General features: G+C 44.4%; 1 pseudogene; it reads left to right on the forward strand.

Annotated features, from left to right (window-relative positions):
• Positions 1-22,000: 22,000 nt before the first annotated feature.
• LOC147963973 (uncharacterized) lies at positions 22,001-23,023 on the forward strand (annotated as a pseudogene).
• Positions 23,024-23,487: the final 464 nt, after the last annotated feature.

The following is a 23,487-nucleotide window of genomic DNA, read 5'->3' on the forward strand; positions in this document are numbered from 1 at the left end:
CGCTAGGTGAAGCACCTACTCTCCCTGCAGAACAAGACGTCATGAACGCTTGGCAGACACGTACCGATGATTATTCCCTCATTCAGTGCGGCATGCTTTACAGCTTAGAACCGGGGCTCCAAAAACGTTTTGAGAGACACGAAGCATATGAGATGTTCGAAGAGCTGAAAATGGTTTTTCAAGCTCATGCCCGGGTCGAGAGATATGAAGTCTCCGACAAGTTCTTCAGCTGTAAGATGGAGGAAAATAGTTCTTTTAGTGAGCACATACTCACTATGTCAGGGTTACATAACCGCTTGACTCAGCTGGGAGTTAATCTCCCGGATGACGCGGTCATTGACAGAATCCTTCAGTCGCTTCCACCGAGCTACAAGAGCTTTGTGATGAACTTCAATATGCAGGGGATGGAAAAGACCATTCCTGAAGTATTTGCAATGCTGAAATCAGCAGAGGTAGAAGTCAAAAAGGAACATCAAGTGTTGATGGTGAATAAAACCACTAAGTTCAAGAAAGGCAAGGGTAAGAAGAACTTCAAGAAGGACGGCAAGGGATTTGCGGCGCCCGGCAAGCAAGCTGCCGGGAAGAAGCCAAAGAATGGACCCAAGCCCGAGACTGAGTGCTTTTATTGCAAGGAAAGTGGTCACTGGAAGTGGAACTGCCCCAAATACTTAGCAGACAAGAAGGCCGGCAAAACGAAAGGTATATGTGATATACATGTAATTGATGTGCACCTTACCAGTACTCGTAGTAGCTCCTGGGTATTTGATACCGGTGCAGTTGCTCACATTTGTAACTCAAAGCAGGAGCTGCGGAATAAACGGAGACTGGCAAAGGACGAGGTGACGATGCGCGTCAGGAATGGTTCCAAGGTCGATGTGATCGCCGTCGGCACGCTACCTCTACATTTACCTACGGGATTAGTTTTGAACCTCAATAATTGTTATTTAGTGCCAAGTTTGAGCATGAACATTGTATCAGGATCTCGTTTAATACGATATGGCTACTCATTTAAATCCGAGAATAATGGTTGTTCTATTTATATGAGAGATATGTTTTATGGTCATGCTCCGATGGTGAATGGTTTATTCTTAATGAATCTCGAGCGTAATGCTACACATATCCATAGTGTGAGTACCAAAAGATGTAAGGTTGATAATGATAGTCCCACATACTTGTGGCACTGCCGCCTTGGTCACATAGGTGTCAAACGCATGAAGAAGCTCCATGCAGATGGACTTTTAGAGTCTCTTGATTACGGATCATTTGACACGTGCGAACCATGCCTCATGGGTAAAATGACCAAGACTCCATTCTCAGGAACAATGGAGCGAGCAACCAACTTATTGGAAATCATACATACTGATGTATGCGGTCCAATGAGTGTTGAGGCTCGCGGTGGTTATCGTTATGTTCTCACCCTCATTGATGACTTGAGTAGATATGGGTATGTCTATTTAATGAAACACAAGTCTGAGACCTTTGAAAAGTTCAAGGAATTTCAGAGTGAGGTTGAGAATCAACGTGACAGGAAAATCAAGTTCTTGCGATCAGATCGTGGAGGAGAATACTTGAGTCACAAATTTGGAACACACTTAAGAAAAAGTGGAATAGTTTCACAACTCACGCCGCCTGGAACACCTCAGCGTAATGGTGTGTCCGAACGTCGTAATCTCACTCTATTAGATATGGTGCGATCTATGATGTCTCTTACCGATTTACCACTATCATTTTGGGGATATGCTTTAGAGACTGCCGCATTCACTTTAAATAGGGCTCCGTCGAAATCCGTTGAGACGACACCGTATGAATTATGGTTTGGGAAGAAACCTAAGCTATCGTTTCTAAAAGTTTGGGGATGCGATGCTTATGTCAAGAAACTTCAACCTGAAAAGCTCGAACCCAAGTCGGAAAAATGCGTCTTCATAGGATACCCTAAAGAAACTATTGGGTATACCTTCTACCTCAGATCCGAAGGCAAGATCTTTGTTGCCAAGAATGGATCCTTTCTAGAGAAGGAGTTTCTCTCGAAAGAAGTAAGTGGGAGGAAAGTAGAACTTGATGAAGTATTACCTCTTGAACCGGAAAATGGCACAACTCAAGAAAATGTTCCTGAGGTGCCTGCACCGACTAGAGAGGAAGTTAATGATGATGATCATGAAACTTCAGATCAAGTTGCTACTGAACTTCGTAGGTCCACAAGGACACATTCCGCACCAGAGTGGTACGGCAACCCTGTCTTGGAAATCATGTTGTTAAACAACGGTGAACCTTCGAACTATGAAGAAGCGATGGCGGGCCCGGATTCCGACAAATGGCTGGAAGCCATGAAATCCGAGATAGGATCCATGTATGAAAACGAAGTATGGACTTTGACTGACTTGCCCGTTGAGCGGCGAGCCATAGAAAATAAATGGATCTTTAAGAAGAAGACAGACGCGGATGGTAATGTGACCATCTATAAAGCTCGGCTTGTCGCTAAGGGTTATCGACAAGTTCAAGGGGTTGACTACGATGAGACTTTCTCACCGGTAGCGAAGCTGAAGTCCGTCCGAATCATGTTAGCAATTGCCGCATTCTATGAATATGAGATATGGCAAATGGACGTCAAAACGATATTCCTTAATGGTTTCCTTAAGGAAGAATTGTATATGATGTAGCCGGAAGGTTTTGTCGATCCTAAGAATGCTGACAAGGTGTGCAAGCTCCAACGCTCGATTTATGGGCTGGTGCAAGCATCTCGGAGTTGGAACATTCGCTTTGATGAGATGATCAAAGCGTTCGGGTTTATGCAGACTTATGGAGAAGCCTGCATTTACAAGAAAGTGAGTGGGAGCTCTCTAGCATTTCTCATATTATATGTAGATGACATACTTTTGATGGGAAATGATATAGAGCTTTTGGACAGCATTAAGGCCTACTTGAATAAGAGTTTTTCAATGAAGGATCTTGGAGAAGCTGCTTATATATTAGGCATCAAGATTTATAGAGATAGATCAAGACGCCGCATAGGTCTTTCGCAAAGCACATACCTTGATAAGATATTGAAGAAGTTCAATATGGATCAGTCTAAGAAGGGGTTCTTGCCTGTGTTGCAAGGTGTGAAATTGAGCTCAGCTCAATGTCCGACCACGGCAGAAGATATAGAAGAGATGAGTGTCATCCCCTATGCCATAGGTTCTATTATGTATGCCATGCTGTGTACCAGACCTGATGTAAACCTCGCCGTAAGTTTGGTAGGTAGGTACCAAAGTAATCCCGGCAAGGAACACTGGACAGCGGTCAAGAATATCCTGAAGTACCTGAAAAGGACTAAGGAAATTTTTCTCGTTTATGGAGGTGACGAAGAGCTCATCGTAAAGGGTTACGTCGACGCTAGCTTCGACACAGATCTGGATGACTCTAAGTCACAAACCGGATACGTGTATATTTTGAATGGTGGGGCAGTAAGCTGGTGCAGTTGCAAGCAGAGCGTCGTGGCGGGATCTACATGTGAAGCGGAGTACATGGCAGCCTCGGAGGCTGCGCATGAAGTGATTTGGGTGAAGGAGTTCATCACCGATCTAGGAGTCATACCCAATGCGTCGGGGCCGATCAAACTCTTCTGTGACAACACTGGAGCTATTGCACTTGCCAAGGAGCCCAGGTTTCACAAGAAGACCAGGCACATCAAGCGTAGTTTCAACTCCATTCGTGAAAATGTTCAAGATGGAGACATAGATATTTGTAAAGTACATACGGACCTGAATGTAGCAGATCCGTTGACTAAACCTCTCCCTAGAGCAAAACATGATCAACACCAGAATTCCATGGGTGTTCGATTCATCACAATGTAACTAGATTATTGACTATAGTGCAAAGGGGAGACTGTTGGAAATATGCTCTAGGGGCAATAATAAAAGGATTATTATTATATTTCCTTGTTCATGATAATTGTCTTTTATTCATGCTATAATTGTATTATCCGGAAATCGTAATACATGTGTGAATACATAGACACCAACATGTCCCTAGTAAGCCTCTAGTTGACTAGCTCGTTGATCAACAGATAGTCATGGTTTCCTGACTATGGACATTGGATGTCATTGATAACGAGATCACATCATTAGGAGAATGATGTGATGGACAAGACCCAATCCTAAACATAGCACAAGATCGTATAGTTCGTTTGCTAGAGTTTTTCCAATGTCAAGTATCTTTTCCTTAGACCATGAGATCGTGTAACTCCCGGATACCGTAGGAGTGCTTTGGGTGTACCAAACGTCACAACGTAACTGGGTGACTATAAAGGTATACTACGGGTATCTCCGAAAGTGTCTGTTGGGTTGACACGAATCAAGACTGGGATTTGTCACTCCGTATGACGGAGAGGTATCTCTGGGCCCACTCGGTAATGCATCATCATAATGAGCTCAAAGTGACCAAGTGTCTGGTCACGGGATCATGCATTACGGTACGAGTAAAGTGACTTGCCGGTAACGAGATTGAACGAGGTATTGGGATACCGACAATCGAATCTCGGGCAAGTAACGTACCGATTGACAAAGGGAATTGTATACGGGGTTGCTTGAATCCTCGACATCGTGGTTCATCCGATGAGATCATCGAGGAGCATGTGGGAGCCAACATGGGTATCCAGATCCCGGTGTTGGTTATTGTCCGGAGAGCCATCTCGGTCATGTCTACATGTCTCCCGAACCCGTAGGGTCTACACACTTAAGGTTCGGTGACACTAGGGTTGTAGAGATATGAATATGAAGTAACCCGAAAGTTGTTCGGAGTCCCGGATGAGATCCTGGACGTCACGAGGAGTTCCGTAATGGTCCAGAGGTGAAGAATTACATATAGGAAGTGCAGTTTCGGCCATCGGGAGAGTTTCGGGGGTCACCGGTATTTTACCGGGACCACCGGAAGGGTCCCGGGGGTCCACCGGGTGGGGCCACCCATCTCGGAGGGCCCCATGGGCTAAGTGGGGAGGGGAACCAGCCCATAGTGGGCTGGTGCGCCCCCCTTGGCCCACCCCATGCGCCTAGGGTTGGGAACCCTAGGGTGGGGGGGCGCCCCACCTGGCTTGGGGGGGCACTCCACCCCTTGGCCGCCGCCCCCCCCTAGGGGGCCTATATAAAGGGGGGAGGGAGGGGCAGCTGCACCCTTGAGTCTTGGCGCCTCCCTCTCCTCTGCTACACCTCTCCCTCTCGCAGTAGAACGGCGAAGCCCTGCTGCGGTGACCCCTGCATCCACCACCACGCCGTCGTGCTGCTGGATCTTCATCAACCTCTCCTTCCCCTTGCTGGATCAAGAAGGAGGAGACGTCACGCTGACCGTACGTGTGTTGAACGCGGAGGTGCCGTCCGTTCGGCGCTAGGATCTCCGGTGATTTGGATCACGTCGAGTACGACTTCCTCATCCCCGTTCTTTGAACGCCTCTGCGCGTGATCTACAAAGGTATGTAGATGCAATCCGATCACTCGTTGCTAGATGAACTCATAGATGGATCTTGGTGAAACCGTAGGAAATTTTTTGTTTTCTGCAACGTTCCCCAACAAAGAGAGGGGGAGAACATTGTATTGAGATCCAAAAAGAGAGAAGAAGCCATCTGGCTAATAACTATGGACCCGTAGGTCTGAGGTAAACTACTCACACTTCATCGGAGGGGCTATGGTGTTGATGTAGAAGCCCTCCGTGATCGATGCCCCCTCCGGCGGAGCTCCGAAACAGGCCCCAAGATGGGATCTCGTGGATACAGAAAGTTGCGGCGACGGAATTAGGTTTTTGGATCCGTATCTGATCGTTTGGGGGTACGTAGGTATATATAGGAGGAAGGAGTACGTCGGTGGAGCAACAGGGGGCCCACGAGGGTGGAGGGCGCGCCTGGGGGGGGGGGGTAGGCGCGCCCCTGATAACCCACAAGTATAGGGGATCGCAACCGTTTTCGAGGGTAAAGTATTCAACCCAAATTTATTGATTCGACACAAGGGGAGCCAAAGAATACTCTCAAGTATTAGCAGCTGAGTTGTCAATTCAACCACAGCTGGAAACTTAGTATCTGCTCCAAAGTGTTTAGTAGCAAAGTAGTATGATAGTAGTGGTAATGGTAGCAAAAGATAACAGTAGTAAAAGTAATGTTTTTGGTATTTTGTAGTGATGATAGCAATAGCAACGGGAAAGTAAATAAGCGAAGAACAATATATGGAAAGCTCGTAGGCAATGGATCAGTGATGGAGAATTATGCCGGATGTGGTTCATCATGTAACAGTCATAACCTAGGGTGACATAGAACTAGCTCCAGTTCATCAATGTAATGTATGCATTGAAGGAAATATGCCCTAGAGGCAATAATAAAGTTATTATTTATTTCCTTATATCATGATAAATGTTTATTATTCATGCTAGAATTGTATTAAACGGAAACATAATACTTGTGTGAATACATAGACAAACAAAGTGTCACTAGTATGCCTCTACTTGATTAGCTCGTTAATCGAAGATGGTTATGTTTCCTAACCATAAACAAAAGAGTTGTTATTTGATTGACGGGATCACATCATTAGGTGAATGATCTGATTGACATGACCCATTCCATTAGCTTAGCACCCGATCGTTTAGTATGTTGCTATTGCTTTCTTCATGACTTATACATGTTCCTATGACTATGAGATTATGCAACTCCCGTTTGCCGGAGGAACACTTTGTGTGCTACCAAACGTCACAACATAAATGGGTGATTATAAAGGTGCTCTACAGGTGTCTCCAAAGGTACATGTTGGGTTGGCGTATTTTGAGATTAGGATTTGTCACTCCGATTGTCGGAGAGGTATCTTTGGGCCCTCTCGGTAATACACATCACATAAGCCTTGCAAGCATTGCAACTAATGAGTTAGTTGTGAGATAATGTATACGGAACGAGTAAAGAGACTTGCCGGTAACGAGATTGAACTAGGTATGGGATACCGACGATCGAATCTCGGGCAAGTAACATACCGATGACAAAGGGAACAACGTATGTTGTTATGCGGTCTGACTGATAAAGATCTTCGTAGAATATGTGGGAGCCAATATGAGCATCCAGGTTCCACTATTGGTTATTGACTGGAGACGTGTCTCGGTCATGTCTACATTGTTCTCCAACCCGTAGGGTCCGCACGCTTAAGGTTTCAATGACAGTTATATTATGAGTTTATGAGTTTTGATGTACCGAAGGAGTTCAGAGTCCCGGATGAGATCGGGGACATGACGAGGAGTCTCGAAATGGTCGAGACGTAAAGATCGATATATTGGACGACTATATTCGGACATCGGAAAGGTTCCGAGTGATTCGGGTATTTTTCGGAGTACCGGAGAGTTACGGGAATACGTATTGGGCCTTATTGGGCCATACGGGAAAGAAGAAAAAGGGCCTCAAGGGTGGCCGCACCCCTCCCCTTGGTCTGGTCCGAATTGGACTAGGCAAGGGGGGCGCCCCCTTCCTTCCTTCTCCTTTTCCCTTCCTCTTTTCCTATTCCATATGGGAGGTGGAATTCTACTAGGACTAAGGAGTCCTAGTAGGTCTCAACACTTGGCGCGCCCCCTCCTAGGGCCGGCCTCCTCCTCCCTTTCTCCTTTATATACGGGGGCAGGGGGCACCTCTAGACACAAGTTGATCCACGTGATCATATTCTTAGCCGTGTGCGGTGCCCCCTTCCACCATAATCCTCGATAATATTGTAGCGGTGCTTAGGCGAAGCCCTGCGACGGTACTACATCAAGATCGTCACCACGCCGTCGTGCTGACGGAACTCTTCCCCGACACTTTGCTGGATCGGAGACCGGGGATCGTCATCGAGCTGAACGTGTGCTAGAACTCGGAGGTGCCGTAGTTTCGGTGCTTGATCGGTCGGGCCGTGAAGACGTACGACTACATCAACCAAGTTAACGCTTCCGTTGTTGATCTACAAGGGTACGTAGATCACACTCTCCCCCTCTCGTTGCTATGCATCACCATGATCTTGCGTGTGCGTAGGAAATTTTTTGAAATTACTACGAAACCCAACATGCATGTATTCCGAATATAGTCATACGTGCTTATATAAAAGAACTTGCATGACATCTTTTGTCCTACCCTCCCGTGGCAGCGGGGTCCTTACAGAAACTAAGGGATATTAAGGCCTCCTTTTAATAGAGTACCGGAACAAAGCATTAGCACATAGTGAATATATGAACTCCTCAAACTACGGTCATCACCGGTAAGTATCCCGATTATTGTCACTTCGGGGTTAACGGATCATAACACATAATATGTGACTATAGACTTGCAAGATAGGATCAAGAACACTCATATATTGATAGAAACATAATAGGTTCAGATCTGAAATCATGGCACTCGGGCCCTAGTGACAAGCATTAAGCATAGCAAAGTCATAGCAACATCAATCTCAGAACATAGTGGATACTAGGGATCAAACCCTAACAAAACTAACTCGATTAAATGATAGATCCCATCCAACCCATCACCGTCCAGCAAGCCTACGATGAAATTACTCACGCACGGCGGTGAGCATCATGAAATTGGTGATGGAGGATGGTTGATGATGACGATGGCGACGGATTCCCCTCTCCGGAGCCCCGAACAGACTCCAGATCAGCCCTCCCGAGATGTTTTAGGGCTTGGCGGCGGCTCCATATCGTAAAACGCGATGAATTCTTCTCTCTGGTTTTTTTCTCCCCGAAACACAATATATAGAGTTGGAGTCGGAGAGGCACCAGGGGGCCCACGATGTAGGGGGCGCACCCTAGGGGGGCAGGCGCGCCCCCCACCCTCGTTGAGAGGTGGTGGGCCCCCTGTCCTTCATCTTTTGCAGGTATTTTTTATATTTTCCAAAAAGTTGCTCCGTGAAGTTTTAGGTCATTCCGAGAACGTTTATTTCTGCACATAAATAACACCATGGTAATTCTGCTGAAAACAGCGTCAGTCCGGGTTAGCTCCATTCAAATCATGCAAGTTAGAGTCCAAAACAAGGGCAAAAGTGTTTGGAAAAGTAGATACGTTGGAGACGTATCAACTCCCCCAAGCTTAAACCTTTGCTTGTCCTCAAGCAATTCAGTTGACAAACTGAAAGTGATAAAGAAAAACTTTTACAAACTCTGTTTTCTCTTGTTGTTCTAAATATGTAAAGCCAACATTCAAGTTTTCAGCCAATATTATAACTAACCACATTCGCAATAACGCTTAGGTCTCAAGTTTACTCATATCAATAGCATAATCAACTAGCGAGCAATAATAATAAATCTCGGATGACAACACTTTCTCAAAACAATCATAATATGATATAACAAGATGGTATCTCGCTAGCCCTTTCTGAGACCGCAAAACATAAATGCAGAGCACCTTTAAAGACCAAGGACTGACTAGACATTGTAATTCATGGTAAAAGAGATCCAGTCAAGTCATACTCAATGTAAACTAACAGTAATGAATGCAAATGATAGTGGTGCTCTCCAACTGGTGCTTTTTAATAAGAAGATGATGACTCAGCATAAAAGTAAATAGATAGGCCCTTCGCAGAGGGAAGCAAGGATTTGTAGACGTGCTAGAGCTCGGTTTTAAAACAGAGATGAATAATATTTTGAACGGTATACTTTCATTGTCAACATAACAACCAACAGATGGCGATATCTTCCATGCTACACACATTATAGGTGGTTCCCAAACAGAATGGTAAAGTTTATACTCCCCCTTCCACCAACAAGCATCAATCCATGGCTTGCTCGAAAAAACGAGTGCCTCCAACTAACAAGAGTCCCAGGGGGGTTTTGTTTGCAATTATTTTGATTTAGTTTGCATAAAGCATGGGACTGGGCATCCCGGTGACCAGCCATTTATCTCGTGAGTGAGGAGCGGAGTCCACTCCTCTTAAGAATAACCCACCTAACATGGAAGATACAGACAACCCTAGTTGATACATGAGCTATTCGAGCATACAAAACAGGATATTTATTTGAAGGTTTAGAGTTTGGCACATAAAAATTTACTTGGAACGGCAGGTAAATACCGTATATAGATAGTTATATTGGACTCATATGGAATAACTTTGGGATTTAAGGGATTGGATGCACAAGCAGTATTCCCGCTTAGTACAAGTGAAGGCTCGCAAAAGACTCGGAAGCGACCAGCTAGAGAATGACAACAGTCATGAACATGCATTAAAATTAATCAACACCGAATGCAAGCATGAGTAGGATATAATCCACCATGAACATAAATATTGTGAAGGCTATGTTGATTTTGTTTCAACTACATGCGTGAACATGCGCCAAGTCAACTCACTTAAATCATTCAGAGGAGGATACCACCCTATCATACCACATCATAACCATTTTAATAGCATGTTGGCCCACAAGGTAAACCATTATAACTCATAGCTAATTAAGTATGGCACAAGAAACTATGATCTCTAGTTGTCATTGTAAACATGTTTATTCATAATAGGCTGAACCAGGAACGATGAACTAATCATATATACAAAAACAAAAGAGGTAGAGTTCATACCAACTTTTCTCATCTCAGTCAGTCCATCATATATCATCATAATTGCCTTTCATTTGCATGACCGAATAGTGTGAATAATAATAATAGTGTACGTGCATTGGACTAAGCTGGAATATGCAAGCATTCAATAAACAGGAGAAGATAGGGCAATATGGGCTCTTTTGTCAGATCAATAATAATGCATATAAGAGACACTTCAACAATTTAATCATGGTCTTCTCCTATCGACCCCCAAAGAAAAGAAAAGAAATAAAACTATTTACACAGGAAAGCTCCCAACAAGCAAAAGAAGAACATGAAATATTTTTGGGTTTTCTTTTTAATTACTACTACAAGCATGGAAAGTAAACTAACTAAAAGCTACAACTAATTTTTTTTTGGTTTTTCTTAAGGTTTATTAAACACACAAGAAGAAAGCATAAAAAGGAATATAAACTAGCATGGATGATACAATGAAAAAGTATGAGCATCGACATCTAGCAATGAGTGTGTGAGCATAAATGTAATGTCGGTGGGAAATACGTACTCCCCCAAGCTTAGGCTTTTGGCCTAAGTTGGTCTATGGCCATGGCTGACTTGGCGGATATCCATAATAATAGTTGGGGTCGTACTGCGAAGAAGAAGAGGAAGACTCCGATTGCCACTGGCTGACAATCATCTCCGGATCCCACTGATAATTAGAATGACGTGGAGGATCAACTTGTGGTTCCGGCTCTGGCTCCATGGCTGGTGCAGGGTTCCGATAGGCGTGAATAGCCTTTAACGGAACAAGGTACTGGCCTACAGATAAATCAAACAAAGAAGGAGAAGGCAGGGTAATAGTCTCAGGATGATGTTTATTAAAGAACAATTGGTATTTAAGCTCTCCTTCCCTATTCTTAACAAAAAAGTCATGTGCCACCATACTTTTATAATCTAGATAAACACGAGGCAGCACCTTTTCTTCCTTCTCATAATGTCTAATAGGAATGTTAAAATGTGCAGCTAGGCGTGAAGCATAGTTGCCTCCAAAGATGGGGCCCTTGGTACGGTTCAGACTTAACCGTTTGTCAATAATACCGCCCATACTAATAGAGTTATCACCATATAAACCGTGAAGCAAAATAATAATATCAGGGATATTAAGGTTTTCACAGTTTCCGCGACCAATTAAACAACGACTAGCAAATAATGGAAAGTAACGTAAAACAGGAAAATGTATGCTAGTGATTCATGCATCGGAAACCTTCCTTGTTTCCCCTACAGTGATAGTATCAATAAACCCCTCCACATCATCGCGATGTCGTTCTTATGTCTTGCCCTCAAAAGGGACTAAACAAACCCGACAAAAATCATAAAGTGACATCTCCTTATGCTCATCATATAAATCAAACTCCACCGTAGGTGGTGAGCTCCTAGAATGGAAATGAAAGTTTTGCACAAAGGTATTTGTGAGTAAGAGATACTGATTGCATTGGTCGTGGAGGAAAGCGGTGAGGCCTGCATTCTTAGCCAATTCATGAAAATCTTCATAAATACCGGCTGATCTCAAGAAATCATCGGAAGGCCATTCACACGCCCGAACCTCCGCGGTGCGAGGCAGATTATATTTAGGCTTTGGTGCCTTTTCCTTCGAGCTCTGGCTCGATGAGCCCCTCAAAAGTCTCCTCATCATTTTCTGAAAAATTCTGAAATTTTTAGTAACTTTAAAATAAAAGTAAACCAAACTCAATAATATTGATAGCAACTACTCCTACAAGTTCCTAGGGCCTATATCATGCATCAAAACTACTTTTGACCATATAAATTTGACATGCAAGCTCAAGAACAGGGTCACCTAAGCAGCAAAAATTTGCAATGAATAAAGCACTAGAACAAAAACTAATTGGACTAATGGAGGAGTCACATACCAAGGAATAATCTTCCCAAGCAGTTTTGTGAGAGGTGCTTTGAGCAAGGAGATCGAAAATGGCAGCAAAACGAGCTTGGACTCGGGTTTGAGCTGGATATTCGTATTTGGGGGAGGAAGGAGTGTGTGGGTGAAAGGATAAGTGAAGGAGGGCCACCGTGGACCCATGAGGCAGGGGGGCGCGCCCAGGGGGGTAGGGCGCGCCCTCCACCCTCGTGGGCAGGTGGTTGACCCCCCTGTTGTGTTCTCGGTGCCAAATATTCTCAAATATTCTGGAAAAAAAAAATCATATTTAAATTTCAGGGCATTTGGAGAACTTTTATTTTCGGGGTATTTTTATATTGCACGGATAATCAGATAACAGATAGAAAAATATTTATTTTTATTTTATTTAATATAAATAACAAAAAGTAAAAGTGGGGTACAGAAGGTTGTGCCTTCTAGTTTCATCCATCTCATGATCATCAAAAGGAATCCACTAACAAAGTCGATCAAGTCTTGTTAACGAACGCATTCCGAATAACATGGAACCACAGAAATTTCGAATAACACTATGTTACCTCAACGGGGATATGCACATCCCCAATAATAAGAATATCATATTTCTTCTTGACAGTAGGAAGAGGAAATTCAAAACCTCCAAATATAATCGATGGAATTTTTCCAATAGAGTTGATACTATGAACTTGAGGTTGTTTCCTCGGAAAGTGTACCGTATGCTCATTACCATTAACATGAAAAGTGACATTGCCTTTAGTGCAATCAATAACAGCCCCTGCAGTGTTCAAAAAGGGTCTTCCAAGAATAATAGACATACTATCGTCCTTGGGAATATCAAGAATAACAAAGTCCATTAAAATAGTAATGTTTGCAAATACAACGGGCACATCCTCATAAATACCGATAGGTATAGCAGTTGATTTATCAGCCATTTGCAAAGATATTTCAGTAGGTGTCAACTTATTCAAATCAAGTCTACAATATAAAGAGAGAGGCATAACACTAACACCGGCTCCAAGATCACATAAAGCAGTTCTAACATAGTTTTTTTAATAGAGCATGGTATAGTTGGTACACCGGGATCTCCAAGTTTCTTTGGTATTCCACCCTTAAAAGTATAATTAGCAAGCATGGTGGAAATTTCAGCTTCTGGTATCTTTCTTTTATTAGTAACAATTTCTTTCATGTATTTAGCATAAGGATTCATTTTAAGCATATCAGTTAATCACATATGCAAAAAGATAGGTCTAATCAATTCAGCAAAGCGCTCAAATCCTCATCATCCTTTTTCTTGGATGGTTTGGGAGGAAAAGGCATGGGTTTCTAAACCCAAGGCTCTCTTTCTTTACCATGTTTCCTAGCAACAAAGTCTTTCTTATCATAACGTTGATTCTTTGATTGTGGGTTATCAAGATCAACGGCAGGTTCAATTTCTACATCATTATCATTACTAGGTTGAGCATCATCATGAACATTATCATTAACATTATTACTAGTTTCAGGTTCATTACCAGATTGAGTTTCAGCATCAGAAATAGAAATATCATTTGGATTCTCAGGTGTTTCAGTAATAGGTTCACTAGAATCATGCAAGGTCCTATCATTTTTCTTTTTCTTCCTTTTAGAAGGAATAGGTGCATCTACATTATTTTTCTCAGAATCTTGCTCAATTCTCTTAGGATGGCCTTCAGGATACAAAGATTCCTGAGTCTTTTTACCACCTCTAGTCATAACTGTAACATCATTATCATTATCATTACCCTTACTATTCAATTCATTGAGCAAATCATTTTGAGCTTGAAGTACTTGTTCTACTTGAGTGGTAACCATAGAAGCATGTTTACTAATAAGTTTAAGTTCACCTTTGACATTAGCCATATAATCACCCAAGTGTTCAAGCATATTTGAATTGTATTTCAATTATCTACCAAAATAAGCATTAAAATCTTCTTGCTTAGCCATAAATTTATCAAACTCATCTAAGCATGGGCTAGCAAATTTAGTAAATGGGATTTCAGCTTTATCATATCTATAGAGAGAATTTACCTTTACTACCTGTTTCGGGTTATCAAGACCATGAGTTTCTTCAATAGGTGATGGATCAAGATCATATGTTTCTTCAACGGACGGTAAATTAAGACCATGTATTTCTTCAATAGGAGGTAAATTCTTAACATCTTCAGCTTTAATAACTTTTTCTTTCATAGATTTCTTTGCCTCTTGCATATCTTCAAGACGGAGAAATAGAATACCCCTCTTCTTCGGAGTTGGTTTAGGAATAGTCTCAGGAATTGGCTCCGGAGGTGTCCAATTATTTTCATTTGTCAACATATATACAATAGAATTTCAGATTCATCCGGTGTTCTTTCCCTGAAAACAGAACCAGCACAACTATCCAGGTAATCTTTGGAAGCATCGGTTAGTCCATTATAAAAGATATCAAGTATTTCATTTTTCTTAAGGGGATGATCAGGCAAAGCATTAAGTAATTGGAGAAGCCTCCCCCAAGCTTGTGGGAGACTCTCTTCTTCAATTTGCACAAAATTATATATATATCCCTTAAAGCAGCTTGTTTCTTATGAGTAGGGAAATATTTAGCAGAGAAGTAATAAATCATATCCTGGGGACTACGCACACAACCAGGATCAAGAGAATTAAACCATATCTTAGCATCACCCTTTAAGGAGAACGAAAATATTTTAAGGATATAAAAGTAGCGAGTTCTCTCATCTTTAGTAAACAGGGTAGCTATATCATTTAATTTAGTAAGATGTGCCACAACAGTTTCAGATTCATAACCATGGAAAGGATCAGATTCAACCAAAGTAATTATATCAGGATCAACAGAGAATTCATAATCCTTATCAGTAACACAAATAAGTGAAGTAGCAAAAGCAGGGTCAGGTTTCATTCTAGCATTTAGAGATTGCTTATTTCATTTAACTAATAACTTCTTAAGTTCGTTTCTATCTTTGCAAGCTAAAATAGCTAAAGAAGCTTCTTGATCAAAGACATAACCCTCAGGAATAACAAGTGACTCTTCATCATCACCTTCATCAGTATTATCAGATTCAATATTTTCAATCTCTCTAGCCCTAGCAAGTTGTTCATCAAGAAATTTACCAAGTGGCACAGTAGTATCAAGCATAAAAGTTGTTTCGTCATAAGTATCATGCATAGCAGAAGTTGCATCACCAATAACATGCGACATATCAGAACGAATAGCAGAAGCAGGTGTAGGTGTCGCAAGCTTACTCAAAACAGAAGATGAATCAAGTGCAGTGCTAGATGGCAGTTCGTTACCTCCCCTCGTAGTTGAGGGATAGATCTTGGTTTTGGATCTCTCAAGTTCTTCATAATGATAAGCAGATATAAATTCTAAGTGACTCAAAGAATAGAGCTATGCTCCCCGGCAACGGCGCCAGAAAATAGTCTTGATAACCCACAAGTATAGGGGATTGCAACAGTTTTCGAGGGTAAAGTATTCAACCCAAATTTATTGATTGGACACAAGGGGAGTCAAAGAATACTCTCAAGTATTAGCAGCTGAGTTGTCAATTCAACCACACCTGGAAACTTAGTATTTGCAGCAAAGTGTTTAGTAGCAAAGTAATATGATAGTAGTGGTAACGATAGCAAAAGGTAACAGTAGTAAAAGTAATGTTTTTGGTATTTTGTAGTGATGATAACAATAGCAACAGGAAAGTAAATAAGCGAAGAACAATATATGGAAAGCTCGTAGGCAATGGATCAGTGATGGAGAATTATGCCGGATGCGGTTCATCATGTAACAGTCATAACCTAGGGTGACATAGAACTAGCTCCAGTTCATCAATGTAATGTAGGCATGTATTCCGAATATAGTCATAGGTGCTTATGGAAAAGAACTTACATGACATATTTTGTCCTACCCTCCCGTGACAGCGGGGTCCTTACGGAAACTAAGGGATATTAAGGCCTCCTTTTAATAGAGTACCGGAACAAAGAATTAGCACATAGTGAATACATGAACTCCTCAAACTACGGTCATCGCCGGTAAATATCCCGATTATTGTCACTTCGAGGTTAACGGATCATAACACATAATATGTGACTATAGACTTGCAAGATAGGATCAAGAACACTCATATATTGATGAAAACATAATAGGTTCAGATCTGAAATCATGGCACTCTAGCCCTAGTGACAAGCATTAAGCATAGCAAAGTCATAGCAACATCAATCTCAGAACATAGTGGATACTAGGGATCAAACCCTAACAAAACTAACTCGATTACATGATAGATCCCATCCAACCCATCACCGTCCAGCAAGCCTACGATGGAATTACTCACGGACGGCGGTGAGCATCATAAAATTGGTGACGGAGGATGGTTGATGATGACGATGGCGACGGATTCCCCTCTCCGGAGCCCCGAATGGACTCCAGATCAGCCCTCTCGAGAGGTTTTAGGGCTTGGCGGCGGCTCCGTATAGAATAACGCGATGAATTCTTCTGTCTGGTTTTTCCTCCCCGAAACACAATATATAGAGTTGGAGTTAGAGTCGGAAAGGCACCAGAGGGCCCACGAGGTAGGGGGCGCACCCTAGGGGGGCCAGGCGCACCCCCCACCCTCGTGGAGAGGTGGTGGCCCCCCTGGCCTTCATCTTTTGCAGGTATTTTTTATATTTTCTAAAAAGTTGCTCCGTGAAGTTTCAGGTCATTCCGAGAACGTTTGTTTCTGCACATAAATAACACCATGGTAATTCTGCTGAAAATAGCGTCAGTCCGGGTTAGTTCCATTGAAATCATGCAAGTTAGAGTCCAAAACAAGGGCAAAAGTGTTTGGAAAAGTAGATACGTTGGAGACATATCAGCCCCCTACCTCGTGGCCTCCTCTTTTGTGTCTTGACGTAGGGTCCTAGTCTCCTGGGTCTTATTCGTTGAGAAAATCACGTTCTCGAATGTTTCATTCCGTTTGGACTCCGTTTGATATTCCTTTTCTTCGAAACCCTAAAACAGGCAAAAAAACAGCAATTCTGGGCTGGGCCTCCAGTTAATAGGTTAGTCCCAGAAATAATATAAAAGTGGAAAATAAACCCCAATAATGTCCAAAACAGTAGATAATATAGCATGGAGCAATCAAAAAATATAGATACGTTGGAGACATATCAGGTACCGACAGGGTGGTGGTGAAGCGGAGATGACAAGGAGCCAATGAGCCAAGGGAGCCAGAAAGTGCAGCTCCCGGGGCACGCCTAGTCCGAAGCCGCGTCGGCTGCCAGGAGCACAGAAGGAGGCGCAGACCCATGGCCACCGAGCTGAAGCCGCTCGTGTCAGGTGGAAGATGAGGGGGGCTCGCGCACAACCAAAATCCGGACGAAGCGCAGCAAAAAGCCGCCACCGCCGGCCGAAGGGAGGGGTGATGCATTTGGCAGGGTGCGCCCGGCCACCATGGGGCCAGCCGGAGAGCACCACAGCCAGTGGGGGTGGACCCCTAGATCGGATCCGCGGCCGGGCGGAGCTACCACATGAAGTCGCGGTCCGAGGAAGGGGAGGGGGCACCAGCGCCGCTAGTGAGCCAGAGTCGCTAGGAGGGGCATGCACCGCCGGTGGAGGCCACCGCCGCCGCAGGCACCAGATCCGGGGGGAGGGGGCGGAGCCGCGGAGGGAGAGGGTTGGTGTGGAGAGGAAGGGCCCCGCCGCTGCCATCCCAGGGCCCCGTGCGGCTTTGCCGGCTGGCCCTTTGGCGACGGTGACACGGAGATTGGTGGGAGGAGGGGGCCGAGCCAGCAGCGGCCGGGGTTTCCCCCAGGTGGCCCGACACGGGCGACGCGGGGGTCGGGGGAGCGAGAACAAACTTGTTTCAGAGCTGAGCTAAAGTATCTTGATTTGTTCTATAGAAACGTAGTATAAATGACTCCTTCAAAATTGATAGTTCTTTTTTTATCAAAAGAGAAAAAAATGCTATATGGAGGCCGAACTCCACGGAGCTCTTTAGTTCGAAATTTTTGAAGTTCCAAGAAAATCATGCGCGTTTATATGGATGTGCAATACATGTGTGTGAAATTTGAAGAGGATATACATTACGTTGAGAGCTACACAAAAAAGACAAAAATTGTTATTTTGCAATGGCGAACGGTACACACTCTGTTCACTATAAAAGATGCACTATAAAAGACAAAATTGTTATTTTGCAATAGTGTGTTTCATTGTCAGACTTTACACACTTGTAAAACACATCGATATGAATGCGTATGATTTTTTTGAGAATTTTCTAAAACTAAAAAAAATGATTTTTTGAATATTTTTAATGCTGCACTCCAAAAGATACCCTTAAGATGTCAGCGAGTAAAAGGCAGTGTGGTTTGCTTGAGCAAGATCGGCACACCAAAACACACAAGCGTTTTCTTGAATTTCTTGAATTAAAGAGTTTGAATTGAACGTGTGTCCATTATTATTCCCTTTCGCTTTCTCTCTGGCTACGTTGAGAAGTCGTACAACGTAGTAGTAGACTCGCGTTCATGTACGCTTTGCACTGTTGACCAACGACCACGTTTCCATCGGGATCGGCAGCAATAGCCGTCATATCGATCCGCCGTGAGAATCCAGTCCCGGCCCGCTCTATATAATTAAACAATGAACCAAAACACACAAGTGGAATAATTGTGTATGCATATGCCCTACGATATGGATGAACTGATTGTGGGCGTGATCATGGTAATCACCACCATGGATGATACTCCTACTACGTAAACGTACGTTCATACATTTCCTAATTAGTTATTTTTATAAGCACGACTAGTTTAGTTGTTAAGAACACTTGGCCGGTGAGGATCTAGCTGATCTTTCCACACAACCAAATGCACGAACATAAAATATCCAAGGCGTGACTAGCCGGTGGTACATGCTAAGCTAGCTAGGATTATTACTCCATAGATAGAGAGAGAAACGACCCGATTCGTTGCGACCTAGTATTATTATTCTGTTAATCGAGAACCGTGCCCTCGTTCAACCAGCACACGATATTCTCAGCAGTTCCATTAGGGCACATGCAAGCTACTCCTACTACTGAGTACCCCTTTCTGAGATGTAAGAATGTTGTTACACTATCGTCAGAGGGAATCATGATGGCGCAAAACGACCCGTGTGTTGTACGTCCATTCATGCTGTTTCCGGGTGCGTATCCGTCAGCAGTGTGCTCGAAAGGAGAGGAGGACACGGCATTCATTGGGCAATCACGCCCCCCTCGCCCTCCTCCCAAATCCCAACTGCTCCTCACGAATCCTTTCTTCTTTTGTGCGGACAAGAATATCTGTCTGATTCTGAATCCTCTCGCCGAGATTATTAAAACCTATACTAGACACACCAATTAGATCGGTTCATCATCGCCGTGATTACACTAAGGGAGCTAACGCTAGTTTGAGTCAGATCGATATGGATGACGGAGCTTTTTCCTTTTCTGTTGAACAAAACGCTAATAGTTGGATGCCAAACCGTGTGATTTATCTTGCCCATTGCTGAGCATATTCCAAACCTTGGGGATTTTTTGTCGAAAAAGACCACATGTCCAACGGAATTGCCAGAAAGGACCGCCTCTAGATGAAATTGACAAAAGAACATTGCCGAGGAAGCCACCTTTCCGCGTCCCCAGATTCTTGTGCAAAACCTACAACAAATAGGGAGAGGCGGCATTGCTCTTTTGACCGGGGGATGCCAAACCTTCCTGTAGAGGTTCTTTGGAATAGAGGTTCTTTGGAACTCAATCGGCACACAACGTAGTTGCTGCAATGCACTTGCATGCAGCTTGCAAACATGAGCCAAACAATGTTTATTGACAATTTTTCCTTAATAAATCGAAGAGAATCTACCGTCTCTGCATCCACAAATGCTGCTAGTTCTTTCGACTTGACTAGACCATGCGTTCCAGTGATTCCTTTGGAAACAAATCATGGTGCATGAGTAATTGTGTGTATGAATGTAAAGTTTCAGTCCAGTTAAAAAATTTACTGACAACAAAAAGGGATTTATCTCCAGAACGAGAATCGTTCTACAGGAGAACCCCTTTCTTTCTCTGTGGCCGAGTCACCACACAGTCCGTCCGGGCACCGGTGCTGGTGTGCGCGTATGAACAGTATCAAAATCGCAAAAAGAAAAGGAAAAAAAAGGAGTCCATGGCTAGCGATTTTTTTCCCGAATCGACGACTTTGGTCTCCCTCCCTCGACGAAAAAGCAAGTGCTCGCAGGCAGGCCAGCTGGACTAGCCAAATCCGTGCCAACAAACGCCCGCGCGCTCGTATACAGACAGTAACCGGCCAGTCTTTAAATTTACTATCTACATTCAGATATCTCATACTAGAAATCTTAAATCTATATAAAAGCATGCAACGAAAAAATCCACGTATTACATAGATCAACTATCATAGTCATCGTCGAAGATGTCCACTATCTCTGTGCCCGGCTCCGGGTACATGGGCGACACCCGTAGCTCTGGCTCCTCCGCGCCGGCCTCTGCATCCATCTCCGCTTCGACCTCGTCGAAGAGCGCATCGGTCGCTGCATGTTCCTGCCGGTTGGCCTCCATATGGGCCTCATCCTGGATGGACTCCACGACTGCCTGCTGCTTCGCCATCATGTCCGCTTGGGCGACAGCGAACTTCGCCTCTGTGTCCTCCAAGTTGAACTTTGCCTCTGCCTCCAGATCCGCCACCTCCATCGGAGTCGGCTGCTGCTCCTCTCCAGAGGCGGCCTGACAATGATGTGTGCGACGCGCGGGGCGCACCTTGCTCGGATCTCCTGCTCTATCTCGTATCAGTGCTCCGGCGTGAGCAAAGTGTGCGTGGTCATCTTCCGCCGGACCATGGCGAAGCCGGAGAGCGTGGGAAGAGAGGTGGAGCGGGAGAGATAGGAGGTGGATGGGCTTGGGCTGGCAGTGCGGAGAGCGAGAAGGTGGATGGGCTAGGGTTGGGGGACGCCGACCGGCTTAAATAGCCGAATTTGACCGTGAACGGCAAGCCGGAGCGCCCCCCTCCGCCCCCCCCCCCACCACCACCAGAGAAGATGTCCGTTGGACCGCCGGATTTTCGGGCGATTTCATGTATGACCCATCGTCAGTCCGACATGGTGAACGCGTTCGAGTGCCCTATATTTGAGCTGGATACGAGTGGTACTAGTCAGCCCGAACGGATGAGACCCGTCTGGGCTGCACACCTCAACTGACCAATGGCTTTGCGGGAGGAAAGTCGCCTGCAACTGCATATCTGGATTAGGAAAGTAACTTTGACATGCATGTGAGCAAGAAAATTTATCGTTTTGGCGCCACCTTCAAATTTAGAACAAATTTTATTCTGTCCAGCCATTTAAAGTTAAAAATGTTAGAATATACGTGTTGTAATCTCAACCTCCTTCCCTCTCTTGTATTCATCTCAAACTCCTCTTGTATTATCTTGTACGCCAAGCCAAGGGCTGCGGCTACACATCAATATAAACACCAACGCGGCTCCCTCGATGGAGTAGGAACGCTTGATATCTTTCATGGTAATCAGAGCCACCTCTTCTCATACATCTAGCCACAACACCAAAACCCTAGAAACCACATATCATCGTCTCCATGGCTTCCTCCGCCGGCGTCTCCCTCGACCTCGGATCGCCGCCGTCTGAGAAGCTCGCAAGAGGCAATTTTATCCTCTGGAAGACGCAGGTCCTCCCAGCCCTGCGAGGCGCGCAGGTGACGGGGCTCCTGGACAACACCGACGCCGCTCCGCCCAAGATGGTGGAGGTCACGAAGGCAGACAAGACCACGGCCCTAGAGCCGAACCCCCTATACGGACCCTGGATCGCCAAAGACCAGCAGGTTCTATCATATCTTCTAAATTCCATGTCTCCAGAAATTCTTGCACAAGTTGTTGGGAAAGATTCCACCTTCGAGCTCTGGACGACGGTGACAAATCTCTTCGCCTCACAATCTCAGTCTCGGATTACTAATCTGAGAATCGCCATCACCAATACCAAGAAGGGCTCCATGTCAAGCTCGGCGTATATGGCGAAGATGAAAAGTCTTGGGGATGAACTTGCTGCTGCCGGTCGTCCCGTATCTGATCCGGAGATGGTGGACTATATCCTGGCCGGTTTGGACCGCGACTACGACTCCGTGGTGGCGGCGATCGGCGCTGTCAAATACACCATCACAGCCGACGGTCTCTTTGCTCAAATCTCTGCCTTTGATCAAAGGATGGAGATGTTAGGCAATTCATCTTCAGGTGGGTTCCACTCATCCGCTAATGCAGTCTACAGAGGCCGTGGCCAGTCATGAGGCAGATCTCGCGGGCGTGGAGGAAGATCGTGTGGCAGTGGTGATCGTGGTGACCGCGGTGACCGCCAGTCCTCTTCCTCCAATAGAGGCGGCGGATTCAGAGGCCGCCCTCGATAGCAACAACAACAGCAGGTCCGTGATCAACAGCATGACTATCCAGAGTGCCAGATATGCTACAAACATCATCCAGGAGGTGCACGAGTTTGCTGGTGGCGTTATGAAGAAAACGACCAGGAAGAAAAAGAGGCGCATGCAGTCTCCTATGGCATGGACACTAACTGGTACGCCGACAGTGCAGCAACAAACCACATCACAGGATAACTTGACAAGTTGACGATGCGGGAGAAGTACAATGGAGGCGACCAAATTCGCACGGCAAGCGGTTCTGGTATGGATATCACACACATTGGCAGTTCAATTGTTAAAAACCCCGTGAAAAATTTAGACTTGACCAATGTCTTGCATGTTCCTCAAACATCTAAAAATCTTGTTTCCGTTCATCAATTCACTCTTGATAACAATGTTCTCACTGAATTCTATCCTTATTTTTTCTTGGTTAAGGATTTGAGAACAAGGAGAGTCATTCTTAGAGGACGGTGCGTGGGAGGCCTCTACCCACTCATATCATCATCATCATCTTCTTCATGGTCCAATAAACAAGCAAACATTGTCACCAAGCTATCTACATCAAGGTGGCATAGTCGCTTGGGTCACCCATCTTCAGTCATAGTTAGATATGTCCTTAGCAAAAATAAACTCTCTTATGAGCCTAGTGTTGAGTCAGT

Source organism: Triticum urartu, chromosome 6A (assembly GCF_056163025.1).
Source record: "Triticum urartu cultivar PI428250 chromosome 6A, HENAU_Tu73, whole genome shotgun sequence".
Taxonomy (NCBI): domain Eukaryota; kingdom Viridiplantae; phylum Streptophyta; class Magnoliopsida; order Poales; family Poaceae; genus Triticum; species Triticum urartu.